This window comes from Apteryx mantelli, chromosome 2 (genome assembly GCF_036417845.1).
Source record: "Apteryx mantelli isolate bAptMan1 chromosome 2, bAptMan1.hap1, whole genome shotgun sequence".
Taxonomy (NCBI): domain Eukaryota; kingdom Metazoa; phylum Chordata; class Aves; order Apterygiformes; family Apterygidae; genus Apteryx; species Apteryx mantelli.
The window spans coordinates 125168237-125189527 of NC_089979.1; the positions used below are offsets into that span (position 1 = coordinate 125168237).

The following is a 21291-nucleotide window of genomic DNA, read 5'->3' on the forward strand; positions in this document are numbered from 1 at the left end:
TATTAAAAAAGGTACAGAATTGTGAGCTAGATGGGGTACCCTTATGGGAAAGATGGTCTAGAGACAATTCACCAAAGTCCTCTTTCCTTTTCTGTTTACTTTAATTGAACTATTGACCTTGCAAAAATATCTAGTTTTCTATGAGGTTTTTTTTTTTTGGAGTAGCTTTTGGTGCCTGAGCTTTGAAACATGTATGATCAGACTCAGCTTATCTCTCAGGCTGTTGGGTTTTCTAACTCACCGTGCTGGAAAACACACCAATCTTGGGAAATCAAGCTAATGTCTCTCAGCTGTGCAGAGAAAGTGTGAACAGCTCTGTCAAATGAGCTACCCCCATCTCCTTTTTTTCAGGCAGCATCTTATACGCAAGCAGTCACTTCACATTTGCCATTTGAGCAGTTGTGATATAACTGCTGTTTTATTGCCTATAGGAGAGTTTCTGTGAGGAATAAGAAGCTGGTCTTTCAGCTACCCTAGCCAAAAAAGGTTTTAGTCACAGGACTCTATTACTGGTGAATGGGTAAAGAATCCTGACAGGATAACAAGAGAATACGAACACACAGGTCTGGCCTAGAGGTTGCTAATTGACCAAGTGGTAATACGAGGGGAAGTACTTTCCAGCCTTGAAACTCTTTACCTGCAGATAAGTATATTAAATGCCATCAGTTAACCCTTTGAGTGCAATGACCCAGTGCTGCCAGGGACATAGACCCTCATGCTTCCTAATCAGTGGTGATGTATAGAGTACAGTCATAGGTCCAGATGAGTGTTCCTTTGTTGGATGCAAAGATGTCTCTGGGCACTTAAAAGGTTAAACACAAATTTCTAAGTGTACAGCTACAGTGGCTTAAAACACATGAAATATATGATAAAGCAAAAGAGCAGCCAGAAAAGAAATTAGAACAATTTAAGATGAAGAAGTAAAATAAAATCTCAGGAATTTTACTTTGGAATTGACTTGATGCTTTTTTCATTTGTTTTATCGGTTCTTTTCACTGTTTTTTTTTTCCAGATTGTCTCCAAAATGTCCTTTCTGAGATATCTCCAGCTTAGTTTCTTCCCATCCTTAGTCTCACATCATGGACATTACTCAACTTAATTGAAGAACATCAAAGCTATTATGTCAAGTGGGTATAAATTTATGAATAATAAATTAGACTTAGTAAATGTTGCCAGTTCTATAAAGTATATTTTCTGTATTTTTTTCCTATGGCATCTTTCATTTAATTTCCAGACAGAATCTTTCTGTTGTCTTCTTAATCAGTGATTTTCTTTTGGTAAAAGGATGTAAGGATCTGCATCAGTCTATGTGTGCAGAAAAAGACATTCAAGACTTCTCTCTCATTATCTTAAGAGAGATGCACAGAGTCAAAATTGCCCATTCTGGGAGGTAAGAACTGCCATCCTGTTTATCAGAAGCTAGATTCTGCTCTGTACTTACATTATGCAGGACTTTACCTCTTGTCTCAATTCACTGAAATTATTGGGGTTGCTCCTCTAACATGGTAGCAGTCACAAGAAATATGGATGGTAGACTCAGCCATGTGGAAGCTGTAGTCATTTAACAACAGTTTTGTCTTCACTGACATAGAGATATTTCTTTATATTTTGCCATGTGATAACTAATTCCATTGTTCATGATGGATGTCTTACAAATAATGTGTATTAGGCCCCCAGAAACCATCTCAGTTGCCTTGAGGCACCTAACATCATTGCATTAATGGATGAAAATTTACAAACTGGTTGTTGCTTATTCCTCTCAAATAAACTGTCCAGAAACAACCTTTAATATCATAATATAGGCTTATAGGGTAATAAAATAATACAAGGTAAAGGTGACTTTGCCACTTTCAAAATCATCATGTTTGAAATAGGCAAAAGATTTTAGAGGGAAAACTTGCCATTTCGTAATTACAGTTCGAGTTTTTTCATGGATTAGCATCAAGTCTGAGAAACTTAAAAAGCAGCAACTCTTAAGTGATGTTGTTGACTCTCAAATGTCAGATGTGCTGTGTAGGCTTAATCAACACCAGCACTCTCCCATCTGAACTATTCTAGAAAGCCAAGTGCTGGTCCTGCAGGCAAAGCCAGAGAGCAAGGCTAGAAGATAAGGATTTTTCTGCCATTTGCAGTTATGAAACATCGTGTTCTTTGCATGTTGTCTTTGAGCATGAATAGCCAGTATAGTAATGAATATGGCACTGGCTTTTTAAAGAGGAGCACTGAAAGCTGTAGGAGAGAGAGAGGGACTTAAGCTGTAAATAAGTAACTGCAGCACGTGGCAGTGCACATCAGCACTTGTATAGTATAGTATACTTGTATAGTATGGGAGGCTTTTAAACTTCCCATTTAAAAAATCCATATTTCACAGCCCCAATCACTTCTTCTTTGATCACACTGCACTGCACTAAGGCTGAAACAGGTTGTTTCCCAACCTGACTGTCTGCATCCACACTGTATTGCAGCCTGAACTGAGGCTTCTTACAAATACTAGGTGCTGATCTAGAAGGGGATATTGGGCCCATTCTAGGAAGGGCCCCACTGTCAGGTGCTGTCTGCCTACACTTCAGGTTATATGAACTTGGACCTAAAATAAAAGGCAGCATGAACCTGAAGTTTTTTCCTGTGTGGACAGTTGACAGGTTTGGACTTGAGTGCTTGCCCAAACCCCCAAGGAACTATACTTCCCAGTTTCCTTCCCGTGATCTTTTTCGTGCCCTGTAGCTCCGTATCCATACTTGTAAGAAGTTTAAGCCTTCCTGGAACCAGCTGAGGAGCATGGCAGCAAGGGATCCACACTTAAGTGCTCACCAGCTGCAGCTCAGTTGCCCCCACTACTCATTGTGTAGATGTCTGCACATCCCCTACAAAATGCAGCTTAGGTAGCAAATAAAAGCTGTGCGTCCCACATACAAGGGAAAAGTTGTGCTTGTGTTTGCTTTGCTTACAAGGTCCCACTGTACAAGCGTAGGTGGATGAGATATATATTTCCCTGCCATACTGCTGCTTGCTGTAGTTGGCTTGGAGACATACTAATAATGCAAATGAACACTGTCATTATATTAATATCCAGGTTACCTGTAACCTCTTAAAATATGCCTCTCTCATGTCTTTAGAATACTAATAACTAATATGCCTATTAATCCTGTCTTCAAATTCAGTCTTTTCACATTAATTTTTTTTTAGTACTTTAAATGTAATTATGTAGCTGGTGGGATGAGTATTTTCTGGGATGACTAAAATTATGCCCCTTTTGAAATGTTGCTGTTGTTGAGCTTTAAACAGAACCAATCCCAGGTTTAGCTTGCATACTTTGAACTCCCGGGCTGTCTGAGAGCTGTTCTGCCTTCCTCAGTGTACATGCATTAACAAGGTCCCTTTCTTCCATGAGGCATCAGAGCTGGCCAGTCGGAAGTCATACTTTTTATATTTGTTTTAATTTGTTTTGGTTTCTGCATTATAATAAATTTAATCAGATTGTGGTCACTTGACCCCCAGGGGCTCAACTCTAATTTGCCCCTACTGCCTGATCTAGATCTAGACATGAACCATTCCTGGCAGGGTTCCCTACACATTAGTTTAAGAAGCCATCATTTTTCTATCTATCACCCTGCCTTCATTCAATCACACCTCTAAGGTTCCCCAATTATACAAGGGGTAGAAATTCCCATATCAAATTCCCTTTTTCCATATATGCCATCTTTATCCCATCATATAGTACACATCACTTTGAACTCCCTCATTTCTCCTGGGGGTAGTGTGAGGTTTGTATTCATTCCATGTGCCAGCAGAATTTGTGTGTGATGTACTCTACCTTACTCTAACTATAGAGCTCTTTGTCCATCACTCCTTTGAAATTTGTTAACACAAACTCACTACAACTGTACACCAAGAAATGGGCTAAATAGACAAACTAAGAGCATTTGGATCTGTTTTTTACATTTCTCTTTTAGCCTCATTTTCTGAGGAAACAAGATGTACATAGTTTCCCAGGGAATATGTATATGTGTTTGTCTGCCTTGACCAAATCTGACAGGTCTGAAATTGTAAAGTCCATCAAGTTTCCTGAAACTACGCATCTGGGAAGTGGTGAAAGACTCTGTTAATGATCCACAAGAAAAAGACTGCATTGTAAGTTCAGCCAAGATTAGATCCCAGAGAATTCACACAGGGGAAGCTAATTAGAAAGACCTATCATAGAAGAAGCTTTATTTACTGATGAAACCCAAATCCAAGTCAAACCAGGAGACATTAGTTCTACTTCTCATGAGACTACCCATTATTTTGTCATATAAGTAATGTATCTTACTGTTCTAAATAAGGGTGTGTGGGTGATCAGTAAGGAGTACTATCCTTAGCTCTGCCGTAGACTTTGTTACATGGCAAGTAACTTAAAGATGGCCTAAAATGTGTAGGAATATATCATCTGCTTTTTTATCCTTTCTTATTAAGAACACTGTATTAAGAGGAAACATTTGACTATAGGGTCCAGTCCCTGCAAACATTGGAGATCACACCATGTAATCCTTTTAAGTGACTGGCCAAGCTCCACATAAAGAGTAACAGTTTCTTGCCATGCATTTTGCTCTACACTGGGGAAACTTGATGCATTGCTAGGTCAAGTTGATAAAGTGAGGCTATTTAGTAAGACTTGAAACTGTTTGGTTCATGTTTACTGCTTATATCTATTAAGCCCAAACAACTGAGAGGGAAGTTCACTCTGTAATACTTTCCACAGTTCATCTTTTCACTTCAGGACTGAAGCTTAGTCATCATTGAACTTCAAGGAAATGACAGCAAACCCAGAGTTGCAGTAATATTGGTAATACTTGCAAAGCATAAAACAAACACTACAGAAATTAAAAAATGTATACATAAAGCTAATGTAGAGATTTGAAAATACAATGGAGATAGCAGGAATAACGGGGAAGAAAATAATTCATGGTCACTTTATATATAACATGATGAAACTCTTTGCTGAATTCTTTGCTTGTTTGTGGATCCCTGTATCCAGAAAAGGAAGGCCAAACTTTTTAAAACTATTTCTTACTTCTACCACTTCTTTTATGCTTGTGTGTGTCAAACAGGACAAATCTAATTTTCCTGGTATGTTTTAATGCTTCCTAAAACAAATGTAATTAGCAAGTATGAAGTGCTTTGTTCTTTTATTTTTTTTTTAATTGAGTGAACAGCTGAAGAAAAAGAATCATTCCTATTTCTCTTATAACAACCTGGTTCCATTGACTTAATTAGCATTATTCCTAATTTGCATGAGTGTTAATTTGTTTATTTTCTGATAGAGTTTATAATAGATCTTAACAGAGTAATTGCCATTTTCTACTGTAATTAATATGTCTGAGTCTGCAGTAAGAAGATAACTTTTCTATCCTATCACTTCAGTCACTGGGAAAGCTTTCTTATTCTTCTCTCTTCTTTTCAGATGTCTCCCCTTACTAATTATAAATCTACTAGCCTTTTTTAGATTTCATTACCTTTCCCCTTTGGCTCTTCTTCATTAGTTTTCTCATTAATTTGCCCAAATTTTTCCTGATTTTCCAGGTTTCAATAAATACATTTCCAGGTATACAGAACTGAAAACTGTGCATGAAACATTATATTCTGGTCAGTCTGTATAATCATGAAATCACAATAGTTATCTGTTCCCTTGACACAGAATTGCACACATAAAAATAAATCAAATCTTAACAACAAAAATCATATGATTCCAGAGTCACTATTTGTAGGTAGAAGGATTAAACAGCCCACATGAGGAAATATAAAATGGAGTTATACACTATAATCTTCCCCGGAAGCTCCCCAGAAGCCTTGTTGGTGGTTTTCATGGCATATAATACAAGCCAAAAGGCTCCTGGTTTTATCTTCACTTTCTGTACAGACTGCAAAAGGGATTTCAAAGCAAAAAGATCTCTTAGGATGGTACAGTTTCAAACATGGAAGATGGGAAATAGGTTTCAGAAGATGTCTGCTTAGTCCTCTCAAATTTGGGGCAAATTTAGTAACCTGATACATTCTCATTTCATTGTGAGTTTGTTCAGGTTCAAACACTGAACACAGAGAGGGGAAATCACAGACAGCTCTGTTACTCGTTTAAGTTTCTTAAATATTACAATAGTATAAACAATAATATTCCTATATATAATTTCCATTCAATGATCACCACACCTGGGGAAGGGTTTTGAAGATATTAATATCCTAACAGATTCAAGGAACTCCACAGTTGCATTGTGCTGTTATCAAATAATATTTTAAAAGGTTATGTATGCTATTGCAAGACTCTACTTTAGCCTTTACTTCCATTTTCAGATATAAGCTATTCATTTATGCAGTGAAATCAGCCTTAGCTCTACAAACAAATTCTGCCAATCTAACACTCTTAGGCCGGCTCATTCATTCATTACTCCATTCAATACCAAACAAGAACAAAAAATAAATAATGTACAAAGGAAATCCTGAGGAGATGAGAGACAGTCAGGCCCAATCTCATAAGCCCTTGTACATGTTTTAATTCTCAAATGTGCAGGTAGACCTACAGGGTTTATCATTTGCAGGAGTCACCAAATAACAGCACTGGTCAAATACACCTTTTCTGTGAATCTCAATTATTTGAGAAATGAATAAAACTACATTGGCTCTATTAGCAATGAACTTCTCTTCTTTGAGCTTTATTGAGAGTTATCACGCATTATAGTTTGGTGACAGTGCTAGAAAAAAGTGAAGACAGAACTGACCTCTCATAGCATTTTTGTGACCATGGGGCTCACACAAGCAGCTTGGCATCTGCCGGCACATCTTTAGCGAGTTGGCAGCCCCAGCGCCCTTTGCAGGTTGCAATCAAACCTGCCTTCTACAGCAGCCTCTTTCTGGCTGATTAAGTTTAATGTAATTTTAATTAAAAACCACAGTGTCAAAGGGTTTAGCTGCTCGAGAAATGAGCACAGATTGTGGCACAGTGGCAGCAGTCACTTGGAAAATGGAAATGCATCCTGACAATATTGTGTAGGGGCCAGATAAACAAAGCTGCAGCTACTGTACCTTGCAAAAAGCTGGGAGAAACCATCATTGCAAGGAACCTTGTTCAAAAATAAAGTATAGAGCAGTTCTAGTTCTTGTCTTTTAGGAATTTTCAAGTGCATCTCAGCAACTGAATGGAGTAATAATTGCCAAGAATTATTTTCAGCCTTTACTCTTTATTTTTACATCTGTTCTGTGAGATATATAAATGTAAATTACATATTTCATTCCTTATTTATTTTGAACAGGGTAGACTAATACAACTTTTCTCCTTAGGCTATAAAGAAAAAAATCCTGAGACTAGAGATTTTACCAGTGCTGAAAGCAGGTTCCATTTTAGGGAGTGTTTTGCTTTTATCTGCTTCCAGCTTTTCTTGTCCCTTGAAGCAGGTCACAAGGAGATTTTAATACTTTACATTCTGGAGATATTGAGCAACATTTGGAGAATGACCAAAAAAATCACCTCACTGGCAAAAGGCTGCATCATATTTGCAAGGTTTAATTTCACTAAATCCCAATATACACAGAGATATTGTTAATAATGGTTTCCCAAAGAAGTATCTCTGTAATATTTTATTTTATTAGTTGCCATATTTTTTTTGAGTAAAGAAAATTGCTTTGGAGTTATTAAACACCCTTGTCTTGGCAGAAGTTCCCAGTTTTTAAACCTGTCCTTTGAACACATGTATTTGTGAAATGAAGGCCTGATCCAAAGTCCACTGAGATCAGTGGAAAATCCCCAGTGACTTAGGCTTTGGATCAGGTCCTGAGAAGTATGCATGCATATAGGTGGGTATTGCAGTAACATCGTTCACAGGAATTCCTTTCAGTGAGAAGTCTTTTTATTGTTCTTAAATGCTACTGATTCTCCAGGGCCAAAACCCCAGGAAAATTCCTCCTAGTGACGTCAATTGTGTAGAGGAGAACTTCCTCCATCCCCTTTTAGGTTTGTGGGACATTTTAGAACAGATGGAGCCTGTATAGGTGGGATGGGTTCCATCTGAACAGAAGGGTCACAAATGCACCGGCTGAGAGGATAGACAGAGCTATGGGGGAGAGTTTAAAGGAGTGGACAGGGGGATGGGAAGTCTGTACAGAATCCAGCAGAGAGGAAGAAGCAGCTAAAATAAGCAGATGGGTAGACAAGGGGAAATAATATTAAGCACTGAAATATGTAGCACACCTACAGAAAAATAAAGAAGGTTAAGGGAGAAAACTCAGAACTTCTATCACAAGACAATTTGAAGTCCTAGAAGAGACATGTTTAAATGACACACAGGAGAGGCATGACAAAGAAAGTCCATTTTTAATAATACCAGTATTCCAAGAGAAGGGTTCTGCTGGGCATCATATGGTGGATGCTGGTACTAGAATGTATTTATAAGCATTGAAATTGCTTTGCTACACAGAGGGCAACATGATAGAAAGCTCAGTGAAGGCCTGAATTAGGCCCCATAAACTAGAATTTATTGAGAAGTAAAGCACTTTGGACATGAATACATGAAAGTATGATGAATTCTTTGTCCCCGAAGAAGAAAATAGAAGCAGTCAGAGAGAAGAAGAAAACAAAAAACCCAAAATAACATCACAACACCAAATCTGAAATTCAGACCACCCTAAAAGTAACAAGCCAGGGGATGGACAGAAAAAGAAACTGAATATAACCAACTTATACAGGAAGTACCCTACAAAGTAAAAATAAAAAAATAAAAAGGAAATTGAACTTCATCAAAACAAATAAAGAAATGTTTCACTTCCAGTTACAATGACCCTGGATCTAGATGGGAAAAAGATTTTTGAACACAGCTGCTTAAGCTGGATGGCTTTAGGTATTGGTTTAAACAGAACTTTATCCCACCCTTTGCCTACCCATCACTGCTATCTCAACTGAACTTTAGATAAATGTAACTAGCTTTTTCTTTAGTAGTGGTTATGATGTGATTATAAGACTAATTTGTTAGTATAATTTCCTCGAGTGCAAACATTTCCCTCATAAAGCAGCAACAAAATCTCAAAGTGTTTCAAATTAAGAAGTGCTACCTACCATCTATTACACCTATTACTATTACTTTATGGATAAATAGGCCGTATTATGTTTGTTGCTAGATAAATGCTTTTAGCCCAAAGCATTTATAGCTTGTAATTACAGATGATTCTGATTTAAAGTCTTAAAAAAATTGGAAATCTCAATCAAATCTAAATTTAATACCTGGCCTTATAATGGACCAGAGTGAATCCCCAGAGCTGAGGACTGCCAGGCATTTAAGAATAGTAAGATATCTCCCATTATTTGTAATGCATTGCTATGTACACAAGAGCTTTCTCCTCCTGGTTATTGTCTCAGAAATCCTTAGGGTGCCAGAACTACTCAGCTTTGCTTCTCAGTTCTCTCTGTGCTTGTGAAAAAGGTTCTAAGGATATTCCATATGGAAACATGCAAGCGGTGCTTTTATGATCACCAAGGGAAGATGTTTCCCTGAAGCCTTTATATGTTTTCAGGAAAAATCTGAGCATCTGCCTCCAGCCCATTTGAATCACATATGCAGTTCACCTCTACAACAAAATTTGACTGTGAATCTGAAGGAAAATGCCCAGAGGTTTATACTACACAATAGCAAGATATATGCAGCATTTCACTGGCATGGATGTAATCCTTTTATTTATTAATCAAGACTTAGATGTTTATCTATAATTGCACAGCTAAATAGTTACATTTAATGAAGCACTGAACTATATCCCAGCAGTAATAGGTATTTTAGAACTTCTGAAAAGTCAGGTAGAATATTTGACTTTCAAAGCATGCTGAAGAGAAATGCTACTATTACTTTGTTGAGAATGCTGGAATAAAAATAGACGGTAATCAGTATCCTTTATCTAGTTACTATGGCTAAACAAATGCAAGACAACTATTAATATAGATTCAAAAGAAGATCTAATTGACTGAATAGACTGGTAAGTCTGTATATTCTGTGAGATCCCTCAAATTGTATTAAAATGACAAATATACAAAAGCATATAGATTTTTGTATTTCCAAAATGCTGTGGATGTTACATTGCATGTTGTCCTTTTGGATTTTTCCAGTATGTCCAGTCCTTCCAGGAAATAAAGAGGTTAACTCACTGTCCAGCAATAGGCATTTATTTGTTTAATATATTTACCTCATATAGATTATATAGAATAAGCCACAGTGAAACTGATAAATAGTGGTGATGCAGATCAGCTAGTAAGGATGCCTGTAGACATATGTGGTTGAATGCAAAGTAATGCACCTTTTCTGAGAGTTGCACTTTTTTAATAGTCCCAGTAAATTACTTGATCTGCCTCCTGGGTTTGTACAAGTGTAAAATTTCAGATTTGTGGAAGATGCGCTTGTATGAGCACTAATCTACAGATTTTAAACAAGGCAGTTTTTTTCTGCTGATTTCTGCAAACATCATTTGCCAAATTGTTTCCAGCATTCTATAGCTTATGAATTTCATTTAAATATTCACTAACATCGAGATGACATTACACTATCGGTAGCTAGTTTAAGCACCAGATCACTAGAAATGACAGTGTTTGGCTGAAATGCACAACTTCTATAAAGCTGAGTTTTTCTGGAAATCTGCAGTTCTGTATTCTGACTGTTCATATCCAGTACAGCAAAGTATTTCAATTTGTTGACAATATTAAATGAAAAAATATTTTAATATTATTTCTGTTTCGCAGGTCCCTTAGTATGGTCAGGGTGGATAATATCTTCTCTCTTGTGTAAGGAGAAGAATCTGTGTGAGTGAATTCCCTCCTACTTTGAAGTGATCACTTCAGTTTTCTCTGTTTTACTGTTTGCTAGGCAGGCATTGTGTAACTCTGCTCTCATTTAAATGTGGCTAGACTTTGTTAGATTAGTTATGTAGCTTCCTTTCTGCTCTTTTACAACAATAACAAAAACTGGTAGAAGACTGGAAAAGTGTATACTGTATACAATTTTTTCAACCCTTCTAAATTAAATTAAATCCACTCAACATAGCAAAAGAACCCACAGGCGTAATTCTACATACTACTTATTTGCAGTATTAAATATTCAGTATTTTTCCCTTTAAAAGCATATTTTTACAATTGTAATAAATTTTCATGCTAAGTCATTTGGGTTTGCATTTAACCTTGTTTTTTTTTTCCAAGTTGTCAAAACTAAGCTTTTCATACTCATCAGTCTTTCCAATATATGAAAGAGTGAGTAGATAAGGAAGGAAATTTTTGAGTAGTGTTTTCTTTCTTTATTGAGCTTACATGTAACTGTTCTTTTTACATAATGTAGAGGAGCGAATAAATGGGTCCATTAATCCAAGCAGTTGCTTTAGTCCCATATACTTATGAACATTAACTGTTCTACTAAGCCAGTAGGTGTCTGTTTGGGTCAGTTTGATCTTACATTTCATATATTCTCCATTGACTGATATTCACTCCAGTATTTGTATTAAATCAAAACTAGGCATTCATAAATGTAAAAAAAAAATCAATGATATCATAAGAAAATATAAAGATATAATATGGATTCCTAAGGTTTTGAGTCATACTTGACCTTTATTTAGCTGCACCATGGCTAATATCAGTGAAGATGTTATGCACACACATCCATTTATGAATTTGTCTGTGCATTTCCTCTAATTATCTCTCAGGTATAGTCCTGGTGGGACTTTTAGGAGCAGTCAGTGGTGTGCTACTTATTAGCATCTTTGAAACAAATGACTGTTAAAAAAAACTTTAAAAATAACTTGGCTATAATTCTACCTGTATTTCTTATGAGGCTGGTGCATACACTCCCCAGTTAGATTTATTTGGATTAACAATGGAATTATTATGTTACTTGGCTGTTTGTAAATTATGGAATTTAGGTATGGAAGGGTACTTGAGTGGGGATTTCTTCATAGATTTTTTCACTGTCATGTTGAAATATATGTGCTTCTGATGCTCACAAGGATCTTACACAACTATGTTCTTCTGGGTGTGTAAAACACATGGGAGCTTTTTTCACTGATCAATAACCAACCCCAGAAGAGAAAAATCCCTAGCTCTTGTAGGCATATTCTGTGTCACCCTATCCTCTCTTGCTAGGGTTGGAACTCTAGGGTTTCATTCCAGTGGGTGAGTCAGCCTAAGGGAAGAGCACAGTGTCTCATCATATTTTTCTTCAGAGCTTGGGGGCATAACTTGGATGAACCTGAGTATTTAAGCCTTTACTTTCAACAGAATCTACCTCAAACTGTGAAATGACATGGTAAGAAGCCCTTGCTGTTGCTCTCAGGTAAACCCTTGGCATTAGAAAGCAGGGATACCACTGATGTCGTCCTGTGTATATCCAAATCCCTGAGTAAGATGGACAGAAAGAAAGAGCATTGTCAAAGAGGTTGCTGCTATTTTACCTCTCATTTTGGGTGATTGTTTTTTTTTTTAGTTCTGTCACCTAGTGCTGAAACATTCTAGGGCAAATGATGTGTTCAGGACAGAGCAATACTGAATGCTCTCAGCAGATTTCAGATCCCACCTTGTCATTATTAGGTTGGAAAACAAATAACTGTTTGACTGTTATACTGAAGGATAGATACAGCAGCAGTGTATCTTTAAACTATTTTTCCGCTGAAGCCAGAATTAGCTACTACAAACTTCTCAAATAGAAATTTTTAATGTCACAAGGCCTCAAGAGCACTGCAGAAACCATCAGCAATGCAGTTTCATGAAAAATGAAATTCCTTTGGACTGGTAGGACCAACATACTTTTCAAAGAGAAGGGAAAGAGAGTGAAAGGAGCCCCATGGCAGAAAACACAATGTAGGTAGTGTTATATTAAGCTGAGCATGCCACTTGGCTTGTGCTGCAGCAACTGTTATTCAAAACCGTATGGAATCTGTGAAGACAACTTTTATTCTAAACTTCTGCATCTGATTTAGCAAGGACGAATACATAGTAAAGAGAAGCATGTACACTCTTGATAAAAGTCCAAGGAAAAGGTGTTCTAACATCCTGAAAGCAAAATCTTAATGCCCTTGCATCTTAATGTTCTGCTAACATAGATACTTGAAGACAAATAGAATAAATGTTTTATTTTGTTGGACCATATGGCTAACACCTCATGCTATCTAAAATGCCAGCTGCCAATTTGTTTGTTGGTGTTTGGCTTTAAATTACTGTAAACACTGGGAGGCAAAGAATAAACTTTCAATTTCTGTCCGGTTTATTATTTCACAATTTGGACTTCAGTTAAGCTCATACTGAGTGGAGCAATAACTTGTAGAAAGTCTTTGGTGATCATTCTTTGCTTTTTTAGGAGATATTTTCCTACATGTATACCAACATTTTGATGTGAAGGACTGGGCAGATACACTCAAAAGATCCAGTTGTTCTCCTTGAGTGCCAAAGATCAATTTTAGGTGAGTTGCCTGTTGTCATTTTTTTTTGGTGATGACTTCGGACTGTTGTTTTTCTTTCATTAATAACTATTTCCAGCAACTGTTCCAGTTATGAATTCAATATAATGACATAATTGACAGTGTTTCTTATTGTTGTTATGTATTGCAATAGTCCAGAGGTGCTGCAATATAGCCTATGCCAACATCAGGTTAAGCCATGCTTGAGCACATCTCAAAATAAGGTTTTGTGCCCAAGAGAATATATATATATATATATATATTTTTTTTTTCCTACTTGAACAGACTTTTGAGGTGTTATGTTTTAGACAGCCTGCTCTAGTGCCTAATAAGCAAACAAACTCTCCCACTGACTCCAAAACTTTTTTTCCAGACCTTGGCATAAGAAGTTAGAAGGTATCATCATTGTTATTTGTTCTGAGAGCAACTTTGGATATGGATGACCATATCTGTCCTGATTTAACAAAGAATGGAAATGCTTTTTGCATGGCTTATGTAATAATTAGCTTCTTGCTCTATCATATGATTAAAAGCTATTTCAAGATAAAAAGCTTATATATTTTTTATAGTATCTGACAGGAGAACTACAATTGTTGCACACAATGAAAAAAACTACACTAGAATAATATAGTGTATAATAGAGTATTATTCAGATACTAATAGTGAAATCAGAGTATTCAAAGTCAAATCATTCAAATCTACAGAACAGATTCTGTTCATATTGGTGTTAATGAGGAATAAACTGATGTGATGAACTGCACTGTTGTATAATGATATGAGAAAAAAATCAGTTAATTTGGGTTTACAAGGACGTGTCTGGGCTTTGATAATGTATATAAGAATGCTGGGGCAGATTTTTAAAAGTTGTATAACTGCTAATTGATATTTTCAAGAGTGCTTCATACTGTAAATGCTTATCTCTAGACAGTGATATGTCTTTAATTATGTGGGTCAGGTGTCCTAAATATACCTGTGGATAAGGAAAACTATGCTTTTTTTTTTTGAAAGCTGCACAAGACTGCTTCATCTTTGCCTTCTGGCCTCTAAAAATCTTGAAAAATATAGACACATAACTTGAAGCTGGTTTACAATATGGCTTCTCTAACTATGTTAAAGGTGAGCTAACATACAGCTTTTAAAGACTTTGCTGACAAACAATATTATATATGATGTAGCAGGATTCATGTTTAAATACAATTCTGAAGTATGTAGATGAGCAGAAATATGCAAATAATTAGTTTTTTTGAGAGTTACATTTAGAAAACAGAAAAAATTAGTTTGGGTATACTCAAAAAGGGATTTTTAATTTTTTTTCTTTTTTCTTTTTTTAATCTTCTATGGCCATCACATATTTAAATTTCTTTTAAAACATGTTAGTTAATTTTGAAACAAGAATGACATTTCAGATTTGGAGGTCTAACTATTCCATTTATTAAAATTCAAAAATGAGATTAATAGGATTCTTTTGGAGGACAAAGGGGTCTTCAATTATTTTTGGCTAAGACTGGACATTAGACTGTAACTGAGGCTATTGTTGGACAAGACCAGACTGTAAAATATCTACACATCAGGATGTTATATATTTGAAATATTTCTACCTTCAGTCACATTTTGTTTGTTTTAATTTTATTTAGGACTGAAAGTAAACATCATTAATGTTAGTTTGCTTTTGCTCACCAACTAAGAAACATCTGTAACTCAGTGCTGTGACTCATGAACATTAAAATAATAATCATCAGTAGTCCTATACTGTTAGATTCCTGTAAAAAAGTATTCCAGTGTCACCAGCTCTAATGGGGCCTGGTAATATGATTCAAGGGCATTCAATTAGCACTTTTTAGGTTTTCCTTATCACATATTTTATAATAGTCACACTAACACCGTGTATCATTTCTCATCGTAGACTAGAAGCAATGCCTATTTTTTTCAGTTTTTAGAATGTACTGAATAAATGTGGCATGATTTGCTTTCTCTCTAGCAGCATTCTCAGCATGATATTAGACCATTTCTAGTTCCATCTCTTTTTCTCCCTTTGGTTAGTGGCTAGTTTAAAATCTTCTTTTTACCTTTGGAGTTGTACTGCTGACCCCTCCAAATATGGAAGGATTTTTGCATTGAAAGAGCTATTTAATGTTTATATATTAATTTAGTATCATCCTTTTGTTTTCAGAAAGTGTGCATATATATTTTTGATACCGTACATTATACCATACTCTGCACACAGAGCAGATGAAAAGTGAGACAAGTGAGCAACATTCAAACACACATATTCTGCTGTCTGGGGGAAGTGGGATGGATCTATATGGACTTAGTATAGTTAGTATAAATTACAGCTGATCTGACCTGCAGTCACTCCCATGTCTGTCTGTGCTTTGTGGTACTGATAAGGAGCTGCACAACTGTTGTAAGTCCTTGACCTTTCACTTGTCTGAAGTGGTAAGTGTGAAATTTGCGACCAGCTACACTTTGGTGCAACTTCAGAGCACATCAAGATCATGGCAGGAGATGGATGAATTGAACTGGATAGCGTAAGAGCCAACACTGCAGATATTGAAAATCTGATATAAGATCCTTGGAGAGGGTTCAGCTTCATTTTATGGAGCACTGATATTGCTCAAGGCTTGCTTCTGTAGTAAAATATTATTGACTGCTGTGCTGGGTAGAGATATTAACTAGTTTCAGCATGTTTGTGCTGTAACTCAAGCACATCTTAGCTTGTTTCTATTGGATAAAACTTAAAATAAGTTAATTTCTTTTACAGAGAAAGGCTTTTCCTCCAAAAACCAAAATCAGCATCTGAAACAACCTTTCTGTGCATGGATAAAGAACTGGAGAATATAATGTCCTATTCCTGTGTTTGAATGATTAGTAAAGTGCTACAGACTGGAAGGAGGGAATAAGAAATAGACATGATCAGAAAGAAGCAGTCGCAAGTCTTGGACTAAGACACTAAAGGTGGGATTCAACTGTCTAAATGCAAGTACTTTCCTTTTGAGGTGCCCTAGAGTATCCAAGACATCCACACATATGATCTTTGCCAACAGGCTTTAAACCAGTTACGTCAAGGGATGGTGATGACAGCTTGCAGATAAGTGAGGGAACAGAAATCAGAGTAGTAAGTACATGGGACAGGGTGATGGGAGCAAGAAATCCATCAGGAAGGATAAAACAGGTTAAAAGAAGTTTCACCTCAAGTGCCTGTGCACAAATGCATACAGCCTGGGAAACAAACAGAAGCAGCTAAAGCTCTATATGCAGGTGCACGACTAATACATCACTGAAATAACTGAAGTGTGGCAGGGTAGTTCGTGTGACTGGAGCTCTGGGTTACTTAATACAGGCTTTTTAGGAAAGATAGGCAGGGAAGATGGGGAAGAGGGGTTATCATCTGTGTGAAGGAGCAGCTTCAGTGTATGGAACTCTTCTATGGGACAGAAGACAGGCTGACTGAGAGCTTGTGGGTCATGATCAAAGGGGAGACCAGTAAGGGTGACATTGCAGTAGGAATATGTTACAGATCATGTGGTCAGTATGAAGAAATGGATGAAGTCTTCTTTAAACAATTTAAGGAAGTTGCCAGATCACAGTCCTAGTTCTTATGGATTGCCTCCCTAACGCTGGGAGGCTTTGCTGAAAAGGACCTGGGGATCCTGGTGGACAGTAGACTAAACATGAGTCAGCAGTGTGCCATGGCAGTGATAAAGTACAGCACACTGGGTTGTATCAACAGAAGTGTAGCCAGTAGATCAAAGAAAGTGATTATTCCTCTCCATCCATCACTTGTGAGACAGCATCTAGAATACTGCATCCAGTTTTGTGCCCCCAGTATAAGAAAGATGCTGGTAAACTTGAACAAACCTAGCGGAGGGCCACCAAGATGGTCAGGAGGCTGGAGCACATGCCTGGTGAGGAGAGCCTGAGGGAACTGGGCTTTTGTAGAGAACAAAACTGTTTAGAGATGGTTTGGGGGGACCTAGTAGCAGCTTTCTGATACCTAAGAGAAGGTTACCAATAAGACAGAGTCAGGCTCTGTACTGAGGTGCATGGTGGCAGAATGAGAGCCATACGTCGAAACAGGAGAGGTTCCAGCTGAACACAAGGGAAAAAACATTCCACTATAAGGATAAGTAACCATTGGAACAGGGTCCAAAGAGACTATGGAATCTCCATTCTTGGAGGCTTTCAAGACTCAGCTGGACAAAGCCCAGAACAACCTGGTCTGAAGTCAGTGTTGACCCTACTTTGAGCAGGACGTTGGACTACAGACCCCCTGAGGTCCCTGACTGTGTGATTCTATTATATGTAGGGCATATATGGTCCAGATTGCACAGGAGACTCTAGCTTTTCTGGAGTGATGGATAGAGACCAGGTGGAAAACCCAAGGGCACCTCAAATGTCTTTAAGGGCTTATGTTTAGGCAACTGAAAGACTGCTTGACTTCACAAAGTGTTCAGGTGACACATCTATCTTCTCATCACAAGTGAAGTATATGCCTGCCTCTTCTTTTTCCATCTCTTCTGTTAGATGTTTTATCATTTTGGAATTCATTTCAAGGGAGTTTATTATCACAGTCTTTTGACCAGATGGAAAGGCTTTTCTGGCAATTCCTAACAAGCAAAATTCTCCTTCCAAATTGCCATTCAAAGTAGGGTTGCTGCTTCAGGATTGTATCAGCACATTATTAATGGATTTCAAATCCATGCTATAATAGACACTATTGAAGCTAAATATAGGGACAGAAGTAAAATAGATTTTAAGGTGTTCAATCAGATAAATAGTTGTCCAGTGAAAAACAGTCTAACTTATGATGTTATCGTGGACAGCATACTGATCTTTATTCTGCTTTAATTTAAAAGCTGATGAGGCTGTGTCTTATGTCACTGTATTAAGGGTGGGTCTGATACAGCTTCCCTGCCACAGGTCTTGTCAAGGCTGATTTTTCATGTTCACTTACAAGTATATACCAGTGAGATGGGTTATTATTTCAACTGATTTTTTTATTTATGAAAATATAGGGGAAATAAAATAAAATAAAGAGTGGAGATTTTATAACTTAAACAACTTAATGCAACTCAGAGCAGATTCAGTATTTCTTTTAGCTATCTATATATTATGCTGTAGTGTTGCCTATTAAATTCAAGCCAAGCAGAAGAAAAGGACAAATTTGCATTTCCATTTCTATCCGAGTTATGGACATTTAAATCCATGTTGCTTGTGTCTATAGACTAATGAATGCACCATTATGGAAGAGGCTTAGTATGTCACTGCACTTGGCATGTCCAGGTTTTTACTCGGCATATAATATTTTGAGAGCCATTTTTTTCAGGCATAGCGTAATAGGCTTTAACTTTGCTAAGCTTTTCTGCCAGGCCTCCAGTGCCCTGCTGTTCTATTATATTGAACTTGTAAGCAGGACGCTCTGCCAGGCTCACCCAGATTACTGCTGCAATAAGGGCCCTGCTGAGTGACTAGTGTCATGATAAGTGCTAGGGAGGGAGTTCACCATCTTGGCATACTGTTCTCATCTTATTAAATTCAGCTTTGTGGAAGCAGGGAGTCTGCCTCTCGGCCTCACTGGCTCTGGCTCAGTCCAACTGCTACTGTCAGACAATATGAAAATAGGAACCACCACAGCTAATGGCAGGTGCTGCACCACCACAGCTGAGGAAAAAAGAGAGCTTTTTCTTTTTCTTTTTTTTTTTTGCTTTTATAGGCACTTGACTGGATTGACTTAAAAACATTTAGCTTTTTAATATTCTTATAGCCTTCATACCCACAGATACTTGCTGAGCCACTGTTCTTTTTCAACATGTTTATTCTGGTCACTTTATGCAGCTGCCTTTGTCCTGGTTTACTTACATTTGGAAAGCAGAATGTAGCAACCAAGCCCTCTGTATGAATGGTCTGATACCAGTCAGATGTGGTAAAGGATGATATGCTAAAGATCCAGTCCTGACATCTGTACTGAGGAAAAACTCCCTACTGGCTATTGCCTGGGCAAAATTTCTTGAATTCCAGTCTTGGGTTTATAGTGGGGGTGAAGCGAGTTAGCTGTTCAAATCCCATTGGAACTCAGTGGCACCTGCTTATCTAATTCCCATATTTCATTTAAAAACCTAACCCTTAGTTTTGGGTGGAGGATTCAGAAAGGTAATTCTTTACAGAGCCCCTAAAATGACCTGCTGGCTTCTGAATAAAAGCCGTGTTGCTGAATGCAGCAGAAAAAGTGCAAGATTCATAGAGAGGAGAGAGAGAACAGAGGAATATGTTTTTGCAAGTCATTCCTACTGAGAGGAAGAAAACAAAAATCACTCATTTTGTAGTATGAATTTCCAAAGTATTAAAGCATGGTTTTGTTCTGAATATCAGTCTCCAAAAGAGTATGTGCCCTTTATTTTTGAGCCTAAGGCTCTTCTAAACTAAGAATGAAAAAGCCCATCCCAAATTCTTCTGGGAGAATAGATAAGTTACCTCTGCATTTGCTGGTATCTGAACATTTACAGTCTTCCTTGACATCAGCAAAGACATTGTTTCTCATTGTTCAGCAATAAACTTTCAGACAACTCAATTATTGTCACTCCAGCATTTGGTAAATTGGACATGATCAACACATGCAGTGTAACCTTTCTGACAGAAATATTGATGTAGTCCAGCTACAGAAGTCATTGTAAAGCAAAAGCAAGCTGGGATCAATAGAAAATCCAGATTTTCAAATGCTTTTATGGCAAGAGTCGCTAAGTCTGGCATGTTGCAGTTCAGCAACACACTTGTTGGCCACGTCAGTCTTCATAGGAGTGACAGGTTTGATTAGACACTTTGAGAGGGGCTGATGTAAAAATTCAGACAAAATAAGATCTTTCTGCCAATTTGCAATATCAGATTCACAATCCATTCCAGACTCATCAAAGGTAAGGAATAAAGGACTTAACATTTTAATCCCCTTTGAGAAAAAGAATAAGGAAATTATGTCTCCAAAAAGAGTGATTTTTTTTCTTTTTCTTGAAAAACAAGAGTGGGAAACTATCAGTGAAGCTGACTATCATGAATATTGTGTCACAGACCTTTCAAATCCCAGGCAATTTGCATGCAAGGGAATGCTTGTCAAAATTCAAGGGCAAATGAAAGGATAAAAGAAATCTATCTGGTCAGGTTCATATTTATTAGACAAGTCCAATTTGTTTATACTTGTTTTTCTTTTCTATATAGCATTCATAAAGTTGTCATTTCTAAAGGTTTTAAAATTTCCTTCTAAGCCACACTTTTTCCTCATTTTTTTCTTTTTTCCTAGAGACTTTTGTGTTATTCTGATTCACTCTGAAGGTATTGTGAGGCTTTTTTTTGGGGGGGGGGGGTGGGTTGGTTTTTTTTTGTTTTGCTCTGGTCGCTCTGTGGTTTACAGAGAACAAAGTGCCAAGAAAAACATCATTGATTTAGAAGAGGAGAGGAAGGCTCATCATCTTAACTTTGCTCTTGTTATCTACCTCTTTCACTATAGAGTTAAAAAGTTTACCTGAAATTCAGAGCCCTGCAACTGATGAGTGGCTTACAGTAGAACAGTTGCTGGAAACGGCGTCCAGGAGAAGTGGTAACCAAGACGTAAGTAAGGAAAGCTAACAATCTCAAGTGAAGCTTTTGCATTATTTGAAATTGTTTTTATTTTGTTTTGTTTTGAGAAAACACAAAAGATCTCAGCTTAGATTTTTGCCACTGAATCCAGGTTTAGAATTAATAAATGGGGAATGGTTGTAGCATGATCTGGAAAATAATTTCTGAGGAATGCATGGTAGCTACTCACACCCAGAGATTACATCTAGTTCTAGCCTTGTGCCTGCAAGCATGGAAGAAATAAGGTGT

The 21291-nt window shown here is 37.2% G+C and overlaps 1 long non-coding RNA gene across 1 annotated transcript; it reads left to right on the forward strand.

The window, feature by feature from the left end:
- The first annotated feature begins 1052 nt into the window (after positions 1 to 1052).
- Positions 1053 to 21026, forward strand: LOC106491202 (uncharacterized). Its single transcript, XR_001293739.1, has 4 exons — positions 1053 to 1127; positions 13338 to 13440; positions 16199 to 16392; positions 20933 to 21026. It is a non-coding gene; the product is annotated as an uncharacterized lncRNA (long non-coding RNA).
- Positions 21027 to 21291: the final 265 nt, after the last annotated feature.